Source organism: Manis pentadactyla, chromosome 4, assembly GCF_030020395.1.
Source record: "Manis pentadactyla isolate mManPen7 chromosome 4, mManPen7.hap1, whole genome shotgun sequence".
In the NCBI taxonomy this organism is placed as follows: Eukaryota; Metazoa; Chordata; class Mammalia; order Pholidota; family Manidae; genus Manis; species Manis pentadactyla.
In genome coordinates, this window is record NC_080022.1 from 160,919,130 (window position 1) to 160,943,058 (window position 23,929).

Below are 23,929 nucleotides of genomic sequence, written 5' to 3' on the forward strand. Positions count from 1 at the left end.
GAGAAGCACTGACTTAAGAATGAGCAGGCACAGTGATCAAGAACTCAGAACATCAGAATGCAGCTCGTACTTCTGAGTAGCCATGATGGAGAGATTGTTCTCCATGATCATGAGCCCAAACTGGTCTTCCTGAAAGTCTATCCCTGGTGGCCAAGCAAAATAAGATTAAATCCTTTAAGCACCTGAGGACCCGCAGCATCCCCTTCTTGAGGCTTCTCTAAGCTACAAGGCTTTTTATTTTCAATGTATTGTTTTCACCTTCCGTCTTCTAATATGCTTGAGTTGACAGTCATCATCCTTTAATAATATGGCAACTTTAATAATTTATTGAGAACTTCCTCTGTCTTTGCTTTTATCTAATCCTTACCATTCATCTAATAGTCACACAAGCCTAAACCAGGTATTATGACCCCATCTCACATACAACTAAGGTTCCCAGAGGCTGTGATTTTCCTTAGTCACTCAGTAGTATCTGACACCAAATTCAAAACCTAATCTGCCACATTCAAAAACCAACACACTTTCCATTAGTCTTTTTCCATTTGAAGATTGTGGCAAAAACTTGAGTCCCTTTGTCCCAAGGGAGTTTTAGCTTACCAGGCACCTATTTGGATTCTGCAAAGGAATTCCCCTCACTGGCAGGTTGGACCCATTTTTCAAAGGGCATAACCAAAACCCACTGAACATCAGTGAAAAAAAAGACTATTAAGATCATGGTGGTACATAACATATTTAAACACAATTCAGCCAACCCTTCATTTTACTGATGAGAAAACTGAGGCCAGAAAGTAGAAGTGATTTGAGCAAGATCACATGGCTAATGAATAGCAGAATCTAAGCCAGATCCTAGATGAATTAACTCTTAAGTCCAGATTGCCTCTTTCTCACCTCACTATACCATACTTCATTCTCTGGGGAAAAGCCAGTCTATAAAAAAGGTCCAAACAAAGAAGAGACTAGTAGTACAGAACTAGTGAAAACAGTCTTGGCTATATGCAACTAAAAATACTTTCCTACCTTCTCTTGACTGTTTGGCTAAGCAAAGATGAGATTGCTATGCAGGGGATACAATTGCTGGAGAGAAGAGGGTTCCTTTTTCCTTTGGTGGCAAGGAGTGAGTGACGAAACGGCTCAGAGCCAGCTAGTGTGAGAGACCACTGATAGCATTCTTCTCAACCACATATTCAGCAACATGCACTTTGTTAGCCCCAAATCGGACATGGTGGGAGCATGCACACCATGAAAATTATCAAATGCTACAAATTAGGTCTCCCTCCCCAGCTCCCCACCCCAACCCACTACTGGAAGTGAGTTTAACAAAGTATAACCCTGATACTTTGGTGCCAAGGGTGTCAGTCTCCTTAACCATCTGAGCAGAGGCTGCAGCATCAGGCTGCCGTGCAGTTCCCCTTTCTCTTACCTCTTTCCTTCTCTTCTCCTCCTGACTTAGGGCTGTGCTGAGGAAGGAAGTTGCTAAAATGGCTCTGGCTCCAGGGGGAAGACTTCAGCCTGCAGTAGTCTGGTTTTCCTGTGCATCGGACTCACCCTGGGGGTGAGAAGGGGTGAGTTAAATGGAGAGTACTGGGTGCCTCCTCCAGAACTCTGATTCAGTAGACCTGGGTTAGGGCCCCAAAGTGTGCATTTCTAATGAGATCGCAGGTAATGCTGATGTTGTTCATCCAGGGACCACGCTTCGAGAACCACTGGCCTGGGGCTTCTGGACAGGTCGCAGATGAGTGGCACTGACAGCCCTAGGACCTCAGTGCAGTATAGTCGCATTAATTTCATTCCAGCACAATCAGGGATTCCTTACCTGTCTCCCAGACAGGTGAAGGGACATTGCTAGCTTGTTACCATTTGTTCCCCAGATGCAAAGTCAGTCATCCCCACCTTTGGCTTCATTATGGTGAGAAGCTGGGAAGCTGGAGAAACTGAACAAATACTGTATTTACAGGTGTCTTGCCAATGGGTCACAACCCCAGGCAAGCTCACTATGGTTTCAATGAGACTAAAGAAGGACAATGGAACATTCTTGGGGTAAAAGGGTTTATTACCTAACTTGTTCTCCCAGCAATAGGTTAAGCATTAGAATTACATCTGCATCCAACAGTCACAGGTCTGTAATCCTTCCTCTTTGCGTCCACCCAGAGCACTGGGCAGAGCTCTTTATATAATGACTCAGTCAGTAATAGCTTGTTTCTTACGGGTGTGGAAGCAGTAGCCTAGCAGCAGGCCCCTTACATCATCAAGTGGTTTAGAGTCAGGTGAGGATCCTGGCCGTAGGAACTTCCATTTTCCCCACAACAGGTATAAGAGTGATTAGGTGCCCAAAGCAACCCAGAGACTGCTGGTCAAAGCCAGCGGTATAAGAGGACCCAAGCACCTTCTTTTCCTGTGGGATAGGATGGCCTGCAATAGAAGGCTCCCCACTTTCAGAAGCCTTTCTGGAAAGGCAGGAGAGAGCGATTTTCACAAGAAGCCCCACATCTGTTTTCAATAAGAAGTAGGGTCTATAAATTGAATTACTGTAGGTTGCTTTATAATCATTGCTATTGTTATTGTTACATTAAATTAACTGAAAGTTCAGAGCGGAAAGAATTATGCCAATTGATTTGATCAGTATAAATTATATACTGAGTTCTGACACCAGATATTTTTCTGAATTTTATCATCTTGATAGTCATGTATGAGACACAGTGCTTCAGAATTTACAAAGCTCTTCAAAATTATTTTTTTATAAAGGATGTAATATTTTTTAGTTTTATTTGTTCATTTCCTACCTTGTAACATTTGGTAATTGCTGTAGGTTTTTCTTAAATTTTTCTCACAGCCCTTTTCCTCATCTTCACTTTTAAGTGACCATAAATTGAAGCCATTTGTGCCCCTATTCAATGTAGATGAAGGTTTTGCAATGTCAATTCCAATGGATTTTGAGTCATCAAATAATTTCCATTATGTAAAATCAGAAGAATGTTTAATTAAGAAGATGCAAACTTTTAAAGCACTTTACCCTTTAAATGTCTCTTCTTCAAAGCTTTATTTCTCCATTTTAAAGTTCAGGAATCTGAGGATTAGAGAGGTAACTGGCTTGTCCATGATGGAACAATTAGAACTCAGACTGCATTTTCTGACTTTTCCAGAAACTTCTCTGCTCAGAGTGTGGTCCAAGGACCAGCAGCATGCAACCCCTGGAACCTTATTAACTAGGCAGAGTCTTAGATCCCACCACAGACCTTACAAATCAGAATCTGCTTTTAATGTGATCCCCAAGAGATCCATGTGCACACAAAACACTGAGAAGGTCTCTCTAAATCCCACTCTGTTGCACTCTGGTTAGAAGCCAGGCAGCCACAGCTTTTCTCAGCCTCATGGAAAGAAGCATCAAGCCTCCACCTCTAACAAGGCACAGTCTGAAAGCTTCCTTCACTCCAGCCCAGGGATACCATGACATCTCAGACCCCACAGTCCCTCTCTGCTGACTCATCAGCATGTAGATCTTAACCAGATACTGGAAATCACCATGTAGTGTAATCCCTACAGGGGGACCAAAGAGGGGAGGAGAGAAGGCACTGATCCTAGAGCTGGGTAGACAATGATGAAGACCCAACAATTCTGTAAAATGGTTCTCATCATTCATCTTCCTCTACATCCAAAGTTCTGTGGTCAAAGCCACAGAGTAGTGAGTTATACAGTGTAAGGGAGAGGCCTGGACCTTGCCTTTAGGGTAGATGCAGTTTTCAGCCCAAAAATATAGCCTGACCACAGGGCCATTGTAAGAATATTCATCATTTTTTGACATTTACAGTGTATGTGCCACTGTGCAGGGTATTTTCTCTTTGTTATCTATGTGTTGGAGGTGTTGTTGCCTCCACCTAATAAATTAAACACCTAGAGGAAGTCATTTGCCCAAGATCTATAGCTAATGTCAACATTTAATAGAAGCCTGATGAAATTAATTTTACCTCTCACACCTTTCTAAGGCTCTATACATAGCAAACCATGTGATAAAAGATTTCCGTAGTAGATTTTATTTTTCCTGTAAACAACAATATCTTCCCTTGGAAAGGAAACCAAGGTTAATTAAAGACAGAAGTCTGGGCGTGAATCCCACCTCTGTACTTTTCTACCTGTGCAACCTTCATAGGTATCTTAACCAATCTGATCACGAGCTACTTCATCTGAAAAGTAGATAAGTATCATCTCACTTAAGGCTTTTTTAAAGCTTAAACAAAGCAATAAGTCTGTGCGTCTAACAATGCTTGGTACATAAAAGGCACTTAGTCATTGAAACCTAATCTATATAGTTTATACATTTATTGGAATACACCTCTTATTCACTCCTATGTTTCCTTTTCCATCTTCCTCAGCCAATTTAACATAACATCTACCCTTATATGCTGGTTTTATATTTGAAAAGTTGACAGTCTCTCCTCCTCTCATTACTCAAACCAGAGACAAACATCCCTGGCAGATGTGATGGTCCCCAGGCAAGAGAAGTAATCAGATCCCCACATCACATAGGTGATATGTAATTGGGAGGCAAAGAGGAGTGGGAACACAGTCTCAAAAGGACACTTCCTGGGTTAGCTGTGGCATGTACCGGCAGTGTGGCCTTGGAAAGATGTTAAAACTCTCTGGCTCAGATGTTTTATCTCTAAGATGGAGGTAATAACAATACAAGAGGTTGTTATAAGAATTAAATGCGGCATACCACATGTTGGTCCTTAGCCAGTGAGTGACAAATCCAATAACTGGTTTTTCTTTGGTCCTTGAATGTGAAAGCAGGCAAGGGACTTGGACTGTGGTTGGCTCTGTCTCTGTGACGTGAGCCATAGCTGCTAGTTGCTCCTTCATCCTCTGGATCAGCCCTACTAAGCATGATTTTGTCCAGGAGGCCAGAAATGGGAGTCTTTGGTGAGCCCAGTAGATCGCCTCAGGGTCATCTGGAAGGAAGTTGTTCTTATGTCAAAAGAAACACTTGACTGTTCCCCAGTGGGGGAAAAAATACAGGCAGATTTCTGGTTAAACATGTCAGACTTAACACATCCTTCTCAAAACTCCAACAAAATGATAGTGAAGGGGGAAAAAAGTGGAAACTCACAAAGACAAAGAGAATAGAAAAAAAGATGATAATAGATTTTTAAATGTTAATATTTTTGGAGATGAAAAAGGATAACCTTACCAGACAGGAAATGCCAAAGCCAAAAAACTGCTAAAGGAAATCAAAATGAAGCAAGCTGACATGGCATCATGAAGTTCCAAATAGGCTCAGCTAGTTGAGATACCAGATGCCTCTGAGAGCAGAGCTGAGGAGTAAGACCAAGAACAGGATGGGGAAAAGGGGAGCTTGCATGGAACAGAAGAAAACTGGAACACACTACTATAATTTCCATCCTCAGAAGAAAAAATATTATATCTACAGAGTGAGAATTGAATAAATTAAAGAAGAATTCATGGAAATAGACCAATAAGATTTTTTAAAAATTGTTTTTGTTAAAGGTCAGTTGAAAGGCTGGAAAATTAAATTTGAAGAAATCTTCTAAGATCTAGAAGAAAATCCAGAAATTAAAAATAAGGGAGAAATACCTGAAAATCAGAGCAGTGGGTGTTATGGCAGATTGAGGATGGCTAAAAATTATTTGCTCTTCTTCCCACTGAGAGGAGGAGTCTAAACCCCCTCCTAAGAGAGCCGGTCTTGGTAACTTGCTTGACCAATAGAATGCGGTAGACCTGATGTTCTTGCATGTCCAAGGCTCGGTCCTAAGGAGCCTTGCAACTTCTGGCCAGGCCTCCTAGAACACCACTCCAGAACCCAGCCACCATACTCTGAGGAAGCTCAAGCAGCCCTGTGGCGAGTCCCAGTGGAGAGATACCAAGGTCCCCACCAACTTGCCAGCCCTGATGGTGACTGAGCCATCTTAGAAATGAGTCCCCTAGTCCCATGGAGGTGCCATAGTGATGCCACACAAAGCAGGGATGAGGCCATCTCTCACAAGCCCTGACCACATTACAGATTTGTGAGTGAAATAAATGATTGCTATTGTTTTTAGTCACTTGGTTTTGAGATGGCTTGTTAGATATCAATAGATAACCAGAACAAGGGCCAACATTTGACTGATAAGAATTTTAGAAAGAGAGATAAGGAAAAAAAAACAGAAGGAAACTCTCAAAATAATAAGAAAATGTCCCAACATTCAGTGTCCAGATTTAAACCAAAAGAAAAACAAAATACTGAATGCCCAACAAAGTGCATTAAAAGACACCTATTGCAAGGTATGTCATAATAAAATTCCAGAATACTAAGGATAAAGAGGAAATCCTAAATGGTGGGACTGGGGCAAAACCACATATAAACCTAAATATAAACCACATAGGAATCTAACTGCTCTTCCCTTACTCGTGGTGCTGAAAGCTAGAAGACAATGAAGCTATGCTTCAAAGCTATTGGAAAAAAATGTTTTCAACCCAGAATTCTATCCTTGGTCAAATTATGAGTCAAGTGTGAGAAGAGAATAAAGACATATTTTTTTTTACACACAAGTTCTCCAAGATTTGTTCTGCCTAAGAGAATAAGGATTAAGGAAGTCCTGGGCTCTAAGACACCGGGATCCCACACAGAGAGGTGGTGGAATTCCCAGGTGGAAGATGAAGGGAAATCCGCTGTGCTACTGAGCAGCAGGCCTGGAGAGCACGGAGTAGTCCACAGCAATAGGAGATGGAATCAGTAAGTTCCCTGGTGTTCTAACCATATCGAAAGGAGTTTTGCAGTTTTGGAAATGATTTAGAGTTCACTGACTGATAGGCAAATGAATAATTATGCAAATAAAATGTAAAAGAAACCATCATTTCTAAGGAAAGCAAAAAGTTTATAAGGAAAGGAAATGTAAATACTGTATTTTACAAACTCAGCTATGATAATGATTTCATGGTCATGATGAAGTGCACAGACTATTTAACTCAACATTATATTGCAAGAATGTGGGAAGGAAAGTGTGTGTGTCCAGATGTGGGGAGAAGGGGTGCATTTAAGAGAGCTGATCATCTTCTGCCATGGTAAGAAATCGTTAGCTAATATCTTAAATTGAAAAATCAAGAGAAAGCAGCCATAGCATATTATTGAATAGAAGGCAGATCACTTACCTTTAGGCCTATATGACTGGCACCAGTCTTTCTTGAGGGAGGATTTGTACAGAGAAGGCAGGGCCAGGACCAGGGTGGAGCAAGTGAGATGCACAGAGCTCATAATTTAAGTGCACAGCCCTGAGACTGAGCATCTTCTTACATTTTGTGCGCTTGCCTCACCCTAGTCCCACCCTAGGGGAGAACACTGGATATAATACAGGTTGTGGTAGAAAGAACACATAGTAGAAATAACGAGGAAATGTAGAGAGAGGGAAAGAGGCTCTGGGCTGTGTATGTCACCTCCTAATGGATGGATTGAATGGAGGACCTTTAAATGATGAGTCATAGGCTTTTGCAAGACAGAGAAAAGAATGGTATTCTAGGTTCAATAAAGAAATGCAAAGGAATGAAAGGAAATGTGTCAAGGTGCAGGAAATAAACATAACTGTATGAAGGAGAGAGAACAAAGAGAATTTAATGGGACCTTATTATAGATCATAAATCCTAAAACAGTGGATTGGACTCTTAATACATGGTTGGATTTTTGAAAAGGAATTAGCTTCTAAAGCACAAGAAATTAATTTAAGAACACCCTGCAGCTGATTGACTTTCTCTCCAGGGTCTCACAACAAGATTTAGAGGCTTCAATCTGTCAGCATCAGATCGTTGATAACATTGGCCCAAAGGGGGCTTGAGAAACTGGCGTAAAGGGTATTTGATAGGCCTCACAGATGCCTCCATTCCCAAATGCTTTAATAGGAGCTTTAGGAGTTTGCACAGTGGGACTGAATGGATGGAGGCCTGATGAGGAGAGGTTTGTCCCCTGAAACAAGAAGAGCATAAGCTGTTAGGTTCCATGTGGCTCCCCCAGCTCCAAAGCCAGGTTCCCTGAAGTCCCTGGGAAATAGATCAGGAAGTTTAAGCAGGAGAGGCCCAGTATTTGTAGTTATCACTGTGGAAGTACACAAACATTTAGAGCAAGATCCTCTAAAGAGATGGTAGACAATGTTTTGTTTGCCTATTGACTGGCTTAGCATAATATTTTCTCAATCTTGGTCCCATATCAATTTCTGACAGTACAATTGAAGGCTGATGCAGGAGCACATTGTCTACAGCCCTGCCGAGGAAATTGGGAGCTTGCTCAGTGGCTGTAAATATCCTCTTGGTATGTCGACGTGTTTACTCTGAAGTGCTCTTTCAGGGGCTGAGAGGGTTCTGGGACACACTGGCACCAGGTTTGCAGTGGGAAAGATCAGCAGCTGAGATAAGGGTTGGGGTCCGCCTTGAGACGTGCCATGAAAAAAAAGATCTGATTTAGCCATTAAATCCCTCAAAAGGGTGGTGAGTATGACTCTAACAATGGGGTATTCAGAAGAACACTTGGTGGGCAGGAAAGGGATGTTCAAACACAAATCCAGCAGAGGCTTATGGGACTGAGTGTCACTCTTCTTCCAGGGATACTGACTGAACTTCAGTAAGAAGGCTGCAGAAGCAGAGCCCCGCCTTCCATGACCCAAGAGATGGTGGAGACTAAACACTAAAGCCTACGGACAGCAAAATCTGAAGATATGTCCCCAGTGAAAATTTAGTCCTGGTCCCATGATTCACTGTGGGTGGTCCTGGCTGAATTCAGGGGGAATGTGCTCTTTGATATTTCTTATTTTTAAGTGTCCTAATGGACTTGACTACTCCAGGAACAAGGTTCATTGAAAAAAAAAAGGGAAAGACATCAGCATATAAAGTAATATACAGAAGAAAAAGCATATGTGCAAAAAAGACATGTAGAAGGAGGTAGAATCCTGAAGAAACATTCACCAAATTTACACAGGTTCCCAGGCGTCACACATATCCCTAGTAGGTGGTCCACTAAAAGTCAAGAGATACTTTGAAACTAACACACACACACACAAGCGCCCACTGAGAACTAAATTAAAGGGATTCTTCAGTCTGAAATCCCTTGTTTGTATTTAGTGTGGAGTGTTTTCCCTAAAGGATATCCTGTTTGAGATTACTATTGGCTGGTTCCTTTTAACATCCTTAAAGAAACATCCAGAAAAACTAAATAAACCCCCACCCCTCCAATAGCATGCCAAGTGATTCGTCTAGAGAAGGTCAGGGAGAGAGTTACATGAACCAAGACATATTCTCGTCTTCTCCTGCAGGTTCCTGCTATACCCCAGAGTCCCTGACAGTTTCCCAAAAAGAGAAGGAATTCTGATCCCACTACTGGCATCATAGAGGGAGGCACCATGACATTGGAATTGTACCAAACCTGAGACTTATTTCTCACTTGCCTACTGGATGACCTCAAGTAAACGTGTGCCTCAGTTTCCCTGTCTGTAAAATGAGGGTTAATGTTTATCTCACAGGGCCATTTGGAGAAGCAAATGTGCAAATGTATATAAAATCACCCTATACTTTATAATGAACTTTAACACACATTGTTATTATGCTTATTTCTCCCATCAACCTGAAGATAGCATATTGACTTCATAGAATTAATTAATAATTGAAAAGATAAAATGATTGAAAGCATTAACTTTTATCATCCAGTAACAGTATATTCTTCATATGTTAAAAAAAACAACAAACAATGCATGTGAGTAAAATTGCAATTTTTCCAGAATCTCTCACCTGACCTTAGTTCATCTCCATATCAATAGGTGAAAAAAGTGGGTGGGGAGCCAGCGAGCACTGGGATGGAGAAGTGTGGTGGGGTCCTTTTGCAGCCAGGTGGTGAGAGATGCGGGAGAGCCAAAGTAGATGATAGCTTCTAAGCAATAAATGGGTTTCTCCACTTTCTTTTTCCCTTTGACTGATTTCAGCTTCAAAGGTTATTTGCCCCGGGCTGGGGACATATTTTCCCCTGAAGTTACAGTGCATTATTATTGTTTTTCTGGTCATTGTCAGATTCAAAACGTCAAATTTCTCAACCAATGTTTCTACTGCCTCTTCTTTTAGCAACTACTCTAAAGTGATATAATACCAAGCTCCCTGAACACTCTATGGGAAGTGGAAATTAAGAATGAGAGATGCAGATTCTATGTGATCCAGTAAATTGCATATCACTATTTTGAAAGTTCTGCCTCCTTCCTGTATCTTAATCCTGACTTTTCTTTCTGCCCTGGACATTAGCTTGAAGTTTCAACATAACTTGAATGGATTACTACTGTAATCTTTGTGTTTCCTCTGTCTTCATACTTATGTATTTCATTTTCACAAAAGTAAAGTTGCATAATATATTTATCATCTGCCACCCCATTCTCTTCACCATTCCTCCTAATATCTATGCTGCATCTTATTTAACAACGTTCACTTTCCTGAATCATGCTTTCTACCTCTGAGAGTTTGCCTGAAATGAACCTTCTAAACCTTTCTCACCTTTGCTTATTAGGTCTTAACTAGGTCAGGTATCCCATCCTTTGGGAAGCATTTCCAATACTTCTGTGCCGTCGATGTGCTCCCAACTCCTGAGGGATGCCCACGCTGTGTGATCTATAAGAGTCTGTGGATATCTTTTTATCATAGCACTGATTACTTGGCACTGCAACTGTTTATTTGCAGATTTCATCTACTTTATCATAAGCATCTTAAGGAATTATCACAAATATCTTGTTCTAGTGTGGTAGGAAGCCAAGTTAAGAAAAGGGACCATGTTTCTTGAAGGCTTTAAGAATACACAGGAATACCAGGGTGCTTAAATTTGAAGCAATGTAACAATGTACCCCCCACTGGGGCCCAATGATATGGAACAGCTTGTTGATCAGAGTCATGTAGGTCCATTAGTTTACAATAGAGTATCCAGGTACACTTTATTGAGATAGGTTAAAACATAACTAGCATTCTGGCTAAACGTACAGTACACTAACAGCTCCCACTGCAACATTCCTGGAGGCTGACTCTCCTTCACCCTTGCAGTGAATGTATAAAAGGCATGGCCCTGTTGTGCTCAGGGCTCAGCCTTTGGAGATGAATCCACTGAGCCAGTGCTAGCACTAATAAACTGCTTCTCACCAAAGGTTTTGGTGTCCCAACTCCTTGTTTATAGTTCCTGCGGTTCCTGCAACACTAGTTCTGTGGATAAAATTGCAATATTTCCAGAATCTCTGGTCTGGCCTTAGTCCATCTCCATATCAAGAGGTGTTTACAGGGTGTGGAAAGGAGCTGTTCTCTCCTTAGTCTATTGCCATATTAATAAGTGTTTACAAGTTTGGTGGGGAGTGGGGAGGAGAGGCAGCAGCCTGGGACAGGAGAGGTTTTTGGGCCTCCCCAGCCAAAACAGTAGAGAAACGGGCGAGTGAGAGTGGTGGTCAGAGAGCAAAGGGAGCCGGCCTCTTGAAGCAATAACCAGGCTTCTCCCACTTCATTTTTTCCCCTTGGCTGATTTCAGCGAAGCAGGTTTATTTTGCCCCAGGGCTGGGAACACACTTTTCCCTGAAAGTTACAAGTTCTGAGACCTAGCACAGTACCTGGCAAAGATAGGTCTGATGTATTTTTTTTGTGAATAGACAACTGGGCAAAAGAACAAATTCTGTAAGCTGAAATTAGTTGTCAAATGAGAGCAGTTTGCCTGTCTGGGGATTTTTAAGATGAGGTCAGACACCTCTCCCTTATGGCATTGTAAAATTGTAGCCTGTGGGTAAAATTGTAATATATCCAGAATCTGTCACCTGGCTTTAGTGCATCTGCATATAAACAGGTGTTTCCAAGGGGTGGAGACAGTAGTCCACCTTCATATCAATAGGTAATTACATGGGCAAGCAAGGGTTTTTCTGGACCAGAGAGTTTGGGTGGAGCTCTCCTCTGCTGCAGCCCTGTCGAGAGAGACAGGATGACTGCTTGTAAGAAATAAATGGGTTTCTTAACTTTATTTCTCCCTTTGACTGATTTCAGTTTCAAAGGTATTTGGCCCTGGGATTCTCCCCCCAGAGTTACCCAGCCTTGGCAGAGCCAGGGGGATGGGCTGGTGGTGCCTGTACTCCATCCAGTCCTTTCTCTAGGCTTGGGGCTGGAGGAGTGGGAGAAGCCATTTCTTTAAAAAAGGAGGAAACAGAGTGAAAGGAACATTGTTTCATTTCTAACTGTTGTTGAGTACTTATCAAGTCTCCAAGACTGTGACAATCTAAATATACGGGTTTTTCCTCATGATAATCCTGTGAGTTTGGTGTTACTAGTCCACCTTTGACAGATGAAGAAACAGAAAATTGGAGTGCAATTAACTTTCCAAGATTCCATAATTCTTAAATGACAAGACCAGAATTTGAACCCAGATCCTCCTGGGTTGCTTTATCCATGCTTCTCCCAGTGGAGGATGAGTTAAGTGGTGTGTGGTTGATACAAAACCAGAAGGTATACATATGGCCTTAGTCCATCTCCATACCAAGAGGTGTTTTAACATTTTTCTGGGGCCATTTTATTTAAAGATTTTGGGGAAAATACTATATTCACATTGAAAAGCCATAAATTAAATACTTAATTTGTATAAATGCTCAGGATAAATAGAGATATGTTTTCAGATTTCGGGCTGGTTGCTTTGCACTGGACCCCCCACCAAGCTTCCAGGTTCTGTGCTCTTGTGTTCTGGGTTATCAGAGCTGCTGTGGGGAAACACTTGTAAAGCTCTGGACTACTGTCAAGAAAGCAGCAGATGCATGCCGAGAGGGAGAAGGAGGCTAATGACGCATCACCCTCCAGACTGTGGGGCCGCTGTGGAGGGTGCTCCAGCTGTGATACACATGGTCTAGGGAGGGAGAATCAGAACAGCAGGAGCTCATATGCACGCTTACTGTCTTAGACTGTCCAAGAAGACATTTCCAAGCCTGGAACACAGGACATTTCCCCTTCCCAGCTGAGCAACAGACTCCAGCTCAAGAGATGTACAGACATGCTAAAGAGACTGGTGTCCATACCACTCGGAACGAGAACCCTGAGGAGAAAAGTTTGTAATATTACTTTTCAAGCTGAGCTCAGATGCTTAGTTAGCAAATGATCTTCAGGTGTTCCTCCTCAATTTCTATGTCATTGGTCATTTAGCCTTTGGACAGAGTCACCAAACTGTCAAGCAAACCCAAGACTTTAATTCTAATTCACATCTAAAAAGCATATGCCATATTTACTCTACATTAAGATACATAATTTTTTCAAATTTTAGCATCTCTGATATCTCTATGTCTTTAAAATCAATGATGCATCATAATCTACTGGGCCGTGTTTTTTTTTTATTTCCTAGTGTCACATTAAATAACTATGTGTTTTGTCATTAATGGTTTCTTGGAGTCGAATAGTGTATTGAGCTCTTACCAGTGGGTTTCCATATAAACACTGTACATGTATGTAAGTTTAGTGAGTTTTAAACATAAGCTGTTGAAATTTGCCTTCTCATTAAATTGTCAAATGAAGCCCTATATACAAAAGAAATAAAAGGAACTGTTCTGGTTGAGGCAGGAATAAAACCCTGTCCACAGACAAAGGTCAATTGAGCATGCCCTGGTGTCCCCTGAGACAGCTCCGTAACATTCAGCAGATCAAGTAGACAATAAGTAGATGAAGGTATAAATGTAAGGTACAATGGAAATATTAAAGTGGATCTTATTGTCTATTTCCATATCTACATCCAACTAAATGTTAAGAACAAGAAGTTGCCGTGTCACTAATAAAGCCTTATGTAACTATCTGACCTTATAAAAAATAGAAATGCATAACTTTGATAAAGTTTAAAGATACAAATATGAAAAAACAGGAAACCATCTGCATAATCTAAATGAAGCTGTATTTATAACTAAATCAAAAATAATAACTATATGAATAAATATGTGTTAATTAGGCTTTTAACACAAAGAAGTAGAAAATGAAGAACAAAAAGTTCTAAGCAAAGTAAAATATAAGAATCAACAAAAGTAAAGGCAGAAATTATTTAATTATGAAAGGGAATAAGATTCAAGTATTATCTGGGTCTTTGAAAAAGAACAGTAACTAAAATGAAAATAGAATAGGTAAATTACTCCCTAGACTAATCAAGAGAAAAAGTGAGAAGGACAAAGAATAGAAAAGCAACCACAGGGAAAGAAGAAATGAAAATAATTAAAAGAAAAATTTGCAAAGGTCTACACACAGTTTAAAACCTGGAAGAAAGCGACTCTTCCCATGAAAAATCGAAACTGCCAAAATTGACTCAAAAGAGAAAAAATTAAAACAATTGTGAAGTTGTCAAACAGTACCAGTGTTTTTTAAGCCATTCTGGAGAATGGAATAAGAAGTAAGATTCCATTTATTATAGCCATCAACATAATAATACAAATATCTGACTAAGTTAACACTTAAGGACCAATCGAACTAATGTATATCAATGCAAAGTTATAAATTAGATACTGCAAAGAGAATTTAGTAGTATATTGTGTAATAATATATCAAGACCATTTGAAGTGTGTTCAGAAATCCAAAGATACTTCAATGATTAGGAATACATTCTTACATGTCCCACATTAATAGATGAAAGGGCCAAAAAGCTTCACTTCAACAGATGCTGAAAGTCATAATGGATACTTCTTTAACATAAAAAAAAGTATATCAAACTATGCTACCTGCTTGATGGTAAACTATTATAAATATTCCCATCAAAGGGAAAAAACAAAGCTGGAAAGGCCATTATCACCTTTATGTAACTTCTATCTGGAAATACTTTCTAGGTAGGCTGACATGAAAAAGAATTTAGAAGTTAAAAAAAAAATTAGAGAAGGAGAAGTGATAATAAAGGTCCAGGACCTCAAAATGGTAAAGTTCATCAAAGGAACATAAAGACAGGAAAACCCCATGCTAAAAAGAAATCAATTTCCCTAAAGTAATCTATAAATAAATCCACTGTAATCTAATCAGATCCAATCATGTTACGAAAATGATTTCTCATAACATAAAAATGTGGGAAAAGTCAGAGAGATTCTGAAATAAAAGAACAATGAGTGAGCATCAGTAAAATGATATATATATATTTTTAATTTTGATATCATTAATGTTCAATTACTTGAGCAACATTATGATTACTAGACTCCCCCTGTTATCAAGTCCCCCACATACAGTCACTGTCCACCATTGTAGTAAGATGCTATAGAATCATTACTTGTCTTCTCTGTATATACTGCCTTTCCCGTGTCCCCCCCCCTACATTATGTGTGCTAATTGTAATGCACCTTTTTCCCACTTATCCCTCCCTTCCCATGCTCCTCTCCAGTCCCTTTCCCTTTGGTAACTGTTAGTCCATTCTTGGGTTCTGTGATTCAGCTGCTGTTTGGTTCCTTCAGTTTTTCTTTGTTCATATACTCCACAGATGAGTGAAATCATTTGGTACTTGTCTTTCTCCGCCTGGCTTATTTCACTAAGCATAATACCCTCTAGCTCCATCCATGTTGTTGCAAATGGTAGGATTTATTTTCTTCTTATGGCTGAATAGTATTCCGTTGAGTATATGTACCACATCTTCTTTATCCATTCATCTACTGATGGGCACTTAGGTTGCTTCCATTTCTTGGCTATTGTAAATAGTGCTGCGATAAACACAGGGGTGCATATATCTTTTTCAAATTGGGCTCCTACATTCTTAGGGTAAATTCCTAGAAGTAAAATTCCTGTATCAAATGATATTTCTATTTTGAGTTTTTTGAGGAACCTACATACTGCTTTCCACAACGGTTGAACTAGTTTACATTCCCACTGGCAATGTAGGAGGGTTCCCCTTTCTCCACATCCTCACCAACATTTGTTGTTTGTCTTTTGGATGTTGGCCATCTAACTGGTGTGAGGTGATATCTCATTGTGGTTTTAATTTGCATTTCTCTGATGATTAGAGTTGTGGAGCAAGTAAGACAGTATTTTTAAATTTACAAAGCCATGCTAATTTAAGCTTTTATAGAGTTGATGCTAAAAAATCAGATTTAAAAAAATGGAATAGTATAGCAACTCCAAAAATATACCAAAATATATATGGACATATAGTGGGAAACATGTATAAATGAATATAGTGCGAAAATACACCCAACATTCATTATGCAATATTAGCATAACTACCCAACCTATGTAGAAAAACTGATAAAGTTAGATGCTTACCCTAATCCTTATTTGAAAATAAATTCCTGGTGTCAGAAATACTCAGACATTTTTTTAAAAATCCTAAATGTACTAAGAGAAATATACATACTTTTTCAAATGAACCTTATAGTAAGAGAGTTCCTACTAATGGTGGTACAAAATCCAGAGACTATACATTTAAAAGAATAATAAATTTGGCAATAAAAATACTTTTGAATAGAAAAATACCATGAGCAAAAATTTAAAATAATAATAGCACATTGGAAAATACTTACAATTCATCTGACACCAAAATGGTAGTATCCTTAAAATAAGAACTCTTAAAAACTGTATTAAAAAGAGAAGCAATCCTATATATGTATAAAAAATGGCAAAGGACATAGATCTGAGAAAAAAGAGAAATTAAAATGGTGATAAACATGAAAAGATGCTCAACCTTTCTAGTCACTAAAGAAATGCATATTGAGTAACAAAAGATATCATTTTCATCTCAAAAGTAATTTAGTGATGAATATGGTAAAGTGTGCGAAACACTCTCACAAATTAGTTGGTGGGAATAAAGATTGGTAGACCCATTTGGAAAGTAATTGGGAAAGCTCTATCAAAATGTAAAATGCACATAACTTTTGTGTCAGTTGCTGAATTTCTAGGAACTCATCCTACAGGTACATTCTCTTACACATGTAAATACAAATATACAAATATACCCAGTGTTTGTGGCAACATTATAGCCATAGCAAAACTCAGAAAATAAACCAAATATCCATGAGTAGGGCACACTTAGACCATGATATACACACATACTGTGTAGCATTATTCAGCCAGTAAAAAGAGTAAGATAGGTTTGTATCTAGTGATATGGAGACATAACCAAGGTATGTTCTGTGATAAAGCAAGAATCAGAACACTGCTGAGCAGAAGCCTATTTGTAATTTTTAAGGCATATATGTTATGTGCAGATACTTGCCTACACAGAGAAAAGCTCTGAAAGGATAGTAAGAATAGTAAACATGACGACCTAAGAGGAGTAGGACTACAAGCAAAGGAGGGGCACTTCCATGTTTCCCTTTATACCCTTTTATACTGTATAGATGTTAATGATAGTCCCGAATTTTTTTAATTTTAGGAAATTAATTTTTATATTAAATGCATGGGACCTAATTTTCTTGTAGTCACAGGTTTCTAAGACATAGGAACCTTTGTGCTGCATGCATTATTTATTGATTATTTAATTCTAACAAGCTAATGATGTGGGATAATATAATTTTTCGATGAGGTAGCTGTGCTTTGAGGAGGTTAAAAACCTGACAAGGTTGCAGAGTGGTTCTGTCACGGCCAGGATTTGAATTTAAATTGGGATCTGTCCGGCTCCAAGCCTGTTTTACAATACTGGACACTGGCCTCCAATTCTCCACGGCTGACATGTGTATCAGGACCCCTCTAGATCCATGAGGGCAAGGATCTTGCTCTGCCTTATCAGGCTCGGGCAGAGAGAAAACTCACAAGAACTATCTGTTGAATAAGTGAAAGGCCCAAAAGATTTCATAGGCTGGATCGCGGATCTGACTCCTTTTATCACAAGAATTAGGTAAAAATCAGAAAACACCATGAGAATAAGTAATTATAAGGCCTTTACCTCTGTCCTCTCTTTAGCACAATCTTATTTAGTGGAATAAGTCAGCCGGCTCACATTCCCAGGCAATCCCATTCTGTTGCATAAGGAGCCAATGGCTGAGTTTTAAGCAATGGAATATTGAGGGAAGTGATGAGGGCTACTTGAAAGACCTGAATATCAGCAAATATTTTTTTTGTGCCTTTGCAAGTAATAAAGTTTATATTGTTTTACACAGTATTCTTACATAGCTACCTTTCTTTTGCAGTAGCCTGCAAATGCAAATCCATTAACTTTTAGCCCTTAATGTTACAGATGAGAAGATTGATTTATAAAAATATTTTTCCATCTGGAAGACTGTAATATATCCACATCATCTTATGAGTTCAGGAGTTTTACCAGAATATTGCCTGGAGAATGCCATTTGTCATCAGCCCTGCCTGAACTTAATGGACCCTTTCAGATCTGCAAGTTCAGATTTGTCTTCAGTTCGGGTTATCCCCTCTCCCTATTATCTGTTAAGGAATTAATTATTTTCTCAATTCCTTTTTGAACTTCTGTATTTCACATGCTGAGTCTTTGGAATATCTCTCCCAAAAGTTCTTCCTTCTCATTGCTTCCTTCTTTATATCCATGCTCTGGGCTTTGAAGTATAGAGTCCACTTGCCTCCACAGTGACTATCTTCCCCTTCAACCAATCTACTGAATTGTTGAGTTGGGAAATCACTTGGTTTAGCACCAGGTGTGTGATGCCCTTGAGTCTCCTTCAGTGTTCTTGCCAGTTTTGTTTCAGATGATTACCTGTTATGCTCTAGCAAGTCATCTTCATGGAAAGGAGTCTATTAGTACTGACTAGTCTCCTCTTGCAGCCACTGGGGCCCACTTGAGTTTTTGTTCATAGGTTCAGGACTGCATGTTGAAGGCTCATAACTGGTGTCAGTCACACAAAGAAGAGTGGCAGTTTAGAAGCCAACAGATTGCCAGGGGTGCCTCCACACTCCAGCACAAGGTGAAAAATGAACGGGTTTAAGCTGCCCAGTCTAAGATATTTTTATATCTTAGAAGCCTATTTGTAAGTGACTGAGACAGACATAGTCATTCCCAAGGCTCAATCCACCATTCAAACCCTCCAAGTTGGTTAATTCCATGAAATAACTTGTGGTCAAGGAAAGCATTGTTAGGAAGGAAGGAAGGGAGGGGAGGATGGAGCAAAGGAGGGAGGAAGGAAGGGAGGGAGGGAGGGAGAGAGGAGGGAAGAAGAAAGAACTTTTTGGAGGAAGTTATAACATGGGTTCAAAGAACGGTTCTATTTTGTGAGCCTTGTAAATCACTTCCAAAGAAGCTTAAGTCTTTCATTGCTTCCTGATGTGCAGCCGTGCCAAAGGATTACAGGATGTCAGCTACCCAGCTGGAGTCATGTGTTGAGCATATTGGCCAAATCTGGGAAGGAGAGAAAATGCCATCTCATTTAGCCAATTTGTTAGATTTAGAGTCATAAAGTGTCAGAGATGGAAGTCCTTATACAGCCCAAGCCAAGTTCAGTCCCCTGATTCATGCTCAGCCTGGTTTCCAACTGATTCAGAAACTAGAAGTGCAAGAGAGCAAGAGTCACGACAAACGGGATCCAACATTCTCAAATAGAGTGAAAGCTCAGTTCTTCCACCTGCCCAGCTGCTCAGGAAACCACAACAGCAAACAACCGCAAGTACAAGTTACCACTTAGACTTGTCAGTGCCTTAGAGCCCTCGGAGTAAACCTGCACGAAAAAGAACAGAGTCACAAGGATTATGTCACTGGGCTCTGTGGTCCATGCAGCCTTCTCTGATGACCAGAGGGACTTGTGGAGACGGACACAGAATGCACTTCTCAGCCTGCCCTACTGACATGAAGCCACAGCTCCTAATATATGCATAGATTCGTCACACTCACCTAGTTCAAGCATTGGGGCCTCATTATGTCACCAACTTTTCATCCCTTTCCAGACCCGACCTGATCTCCTTGGCTCCAAAGCTTCCATCTCCTTACATGGAGCCAAATTCATCCTTCAAGCTTGGTGCTTGACTCAGGTTCTCTAGAACTAGCCCCCCAAATCCCTCCTTACACCCATGCCTGAGTAAGGCCTGCTCCAAGGAACTCCCAACAAACCTTCCACTTAACTGAGCCTAGTCTTCAGGACCGAACGTACCCTAGAACAAGCCCATCACAGCCTGCAGCATCCCTCAGATCCTTCCTTAGATCTGCTTTAGCATGGGCTGCACAGCAAGGGTGATTAGTGTAGAGTGTAGTGGGCTTTTAGAAAAGCAGTTGAAGACAACCTGTGAATGCTTTGAATGCTAACATGTTGTTTTATCCTAAAGGTAACTGGGAGCTTTTAAAGGTTTTTGAGAAGACCTCTGATCAGATCCCTGTAGGCAATGTGGAGAATGATATGAGTGAGACCAGGGCAAAAAACAAAATCTTAGTCACACAGATGCAAGTTGCTATAGGTCATAGCAGCAAGGGAGGAGAAAAGCGATCAAGATCTGAATACAATAGAAGTGAATTTGACAGATACAAATCTTGAGACAACTTGAAAAAAAAGAGGCGCCTAGGTTGGTAGGTGTAGTATGTTTTATAACATCCCCAGAATATCCACTCGCAACCCCAGAATGTGACCTTGTTTGGAAATAGGGTCTTTGCAAATGTAATTGGTTAAGGATGTCAAAACATTTTACTGGATTTTGGGTGGACACTGAACCTAGTGACTGGGGTCCTCCTAAGAGGAAGAGAGGACGCAGAGACAGAGAAGAAGGCCACATGAAGATGAGGTGGGCAGAGACTGGAGTCTCTGCATGGCAGCCACAAGCCAAGCCATGCCAGGAGCCAGGAATAGGCAAAGGATTCTTCTCTAGAGCCTTCAGAAGGAGCGTGGCCTTTCTGACACCTTAAGTTCAAACTTAGAGCTTCAAAAACTGTGAGAGAAAACATTTCTGTTGTATTCAGCCATCCAGTTTGTGGTGCTTGGCTGTGGCAGCCTGAGGAAACCACCACAGTAGGGAAGGTAGAGGGAGGCACAGGAGTGGGGGAATTGGCACCTCCAGCTGCTGGGAGCAGGGAGGGAAAATAAAAACAGCCAACGGAGCGCTTACTCTTGTGAAGTGTCATGTTAAGACCTTTACGAGGTTAATTTAATCTGTCTAATATCCCTGTTAGATAGGTGTCATTATTATCCCTTTTTCCTAGATGAACTGAGGATTAAATAACTAATTCAAGGTTGCATGATTAGTAACCCAATTCAAGGATGGAGACTGTCGGACCTTATCTCATGTGTACTTTCAGACATACACAGGAGACAGAGATTGGGTTAATGTGATCGTGTCAGTGAGTCCTTGAAGAATCATGAGATATTAGATCTCAGAGAGGTTTTCAGAACATGATGTTAAACAGAGAAGGTTTTGGAACAAACACAGGCTCTTGGGTTTGATTTAAAAAGTACTGTGAAGCCACTTTCATTCCCCACTTACTATGTGCGTTCACTAAATAGGATTAATAGGTTGGCTCAAGTCACTGTTCCACCCCAGAGCACACCTCCTAATCAAGGCTGGGCAGGTGGGGAGGGTGGGCAGGGCTCATGGCATCCACAGGGGACAGGGGACAGCCCCTCTTACCATAGAGGCCCTGGAAACTGGGCTCCAGGAAGAAGATGTTTACTAAACCAAGAGGAACTGATCACATCTGCAAACAATCCTCTTTGCCAAAATTCTGGTCCGTTTTTTGGCTGCTCACATACACACAAGGACAGATAAAATAAAGCAAGTAAAATAAGTTATAAGAGGCTATACCCTGGGGTATGGGAGAGCAGGTCGTGGGTTGTGGACAGGGCAATGACAGGAAAAGGGACTGAAGTTCTCTGACTGCCAGTGTACCACACACATGACACACGTGCACACAAAAACTCACACGTGCCCATTAAATGCACATGAGAACCCTATACTCACACGGGAGCATGGTGCGCACACACGTACACACACATCTGCCTCTTTCCTCCTTGACAACTCCCTTATTTGGGGGAGGGGGCAGTTCCTGACTGGTTTTACTTTGAAGGAAGAAATGGTTCTTAGCTCAGCGTCCAACTGCTGGGATAGCTTAGGGGGAGGGTGGGAAGGGTGGAGGCTCAAGCTGAGTCCCTGAAGCCTGGCGAGTTTATGTCCTCAAGCTCAGAATCTTGTGGATCATCCCTGGGAAAGTTCTCAGAGTACCCTTTCGGGGTCAGCATGCACATTTTGGGATAGAGTGAAAAGTTCGTTAATATTGACAAACTGGAGGAGGCAGGAGGTTGCTTCTTTCCACTAAGGGCTGACTAACAGCTGTCATTTTTAATGGCAGTAACTGACAGTAACAGCTTGGTGGCATCGTATTTAATGGGAAGGGACCAGCTCCCTCAAGCCCTGGTTGCTATGTACAGAGCTCTGAGGGGGCCACAACAAAGGCTGTGAGCGTCACTGCTTTGGGTAGGAGGAAACAGAGCCTGTTCCCAAAGAAGGGGGGCTTTTGTCCAGCCTTGCTGGAATTTATGAGGCCTGCAGAGTGGAGTTTATGGAAGTAGCCCAGCAGGAAGTCAATGCCCCTTTGAATTGCTCAGATACCCTTCACTCCAAGAAGCTTCTCTAGGAACCACTGAACTTGGGAGAATGTAGTTAAAGAACCCAGGTCTCCTCGAGCCATACTTAGACATAGTGGAAGATTTTCTGGTGTTTTAAAAATAGCAGAAGCTTCCATTTTGTGCCCCTGGGAGTTCACGGGCCCACTAGCAATGGGCTATTCCTGGGAGGAGGACAGGAAGTGAGCCACATCATTTTGGATGTGGAAATGAAAGCTCAAGCAGGTTTCATTAGCCCTGAGGGAGATAAGAAACATATATGTTTCAAGAATAAATTATGCATGAGTTGAAGAACTCAGCAGACATATTTTCTTTGCTTCCCACCCCATACGCACTCTGGGAAGAGATACACTGAGATCACGTGTTACTGATGCCTTGCAGTAGGTGTGGCTGACTACGAGATTGCCAGGTCTGCTTCAGAAGTCAGTGGTACTGACTGGAGTGGTGGCCAAATGCCACGGCATGGGGCTAACCAATCAAGTGGCTTAAGGTCAAGAGATCTGCTGTAAGGTTCCCTCCAAGCAAGAGAGGAGGCAGCAGATGTTTGTTCTGACACTAGCAGGTATACAGAGTCCTAGAGTATGGGGTTATTAAGATAGAGCATTCAGAAGGAACAGTGCAGTGTGAAGGTCCTGGTCAGCCATCCTATAATGGGTCACAATTTCCTTCAATGTCAAATCATTATTTGTCTATCTCTTACCCTGCTATTAAGAAATACTTGTAGGTTCCTTACCCCGGGTATTTCTGAGAATCCCTGGGGCACTTGGGCTTTTCCACAGGTCCATCCTTCTTGTCCTGTACCATCCCAGTCAACCATCTGAGACTGGACATGCTCTTTGTAGAAGAGTTTTCTTAACACCTCATAATCAGTTTCTCAACTCTCATCACCTCAAGAATGGACACAGTGGAACCCTTTGTTACCCAAGCACAAGCAAGACAACTCTGTGATATATAATACCACTTTACTGCAGGCACTGGGCTCTAACAGAAGGGAACTGCAACAAGCAAAAAGGAGCATAAATGCTAGATCAGGGATGTGGCTGTTTCCAGTATCCAAAATGGCCATCCACCTGCTCCCTTCTGGTTCTTGAGCGTATTGCAAGGGTCAGTTGCTTCTTCTCAATGAGACTTCCATGGGCACATCTCCCATTCTTGGAGTCCAGGCCCTCAAATCTTCTGAGGAACTGCACGTATATGAGCCCAAAGGAAGAGGAAACATAATCTCAGTGATGTGATTCCAAACACAATAAAGGCAACTTTTCACATTATGAGTATAGCAATATTATGAATAGAGCACCCTCATTATCCAGAACATCCCACTGCAGAACAGAAGGTAGGCTCAGGGCTTGCTCTCAGTTACAATAACAGTAACAACAGCAATAATCATAGCAGCAGCTATAAAGCAGCGTCCCCTCAGTGCTGACAACTATACTAACCACAGTGGGGCAATACCGGGATAATGAGTCAGAGACAAAGTA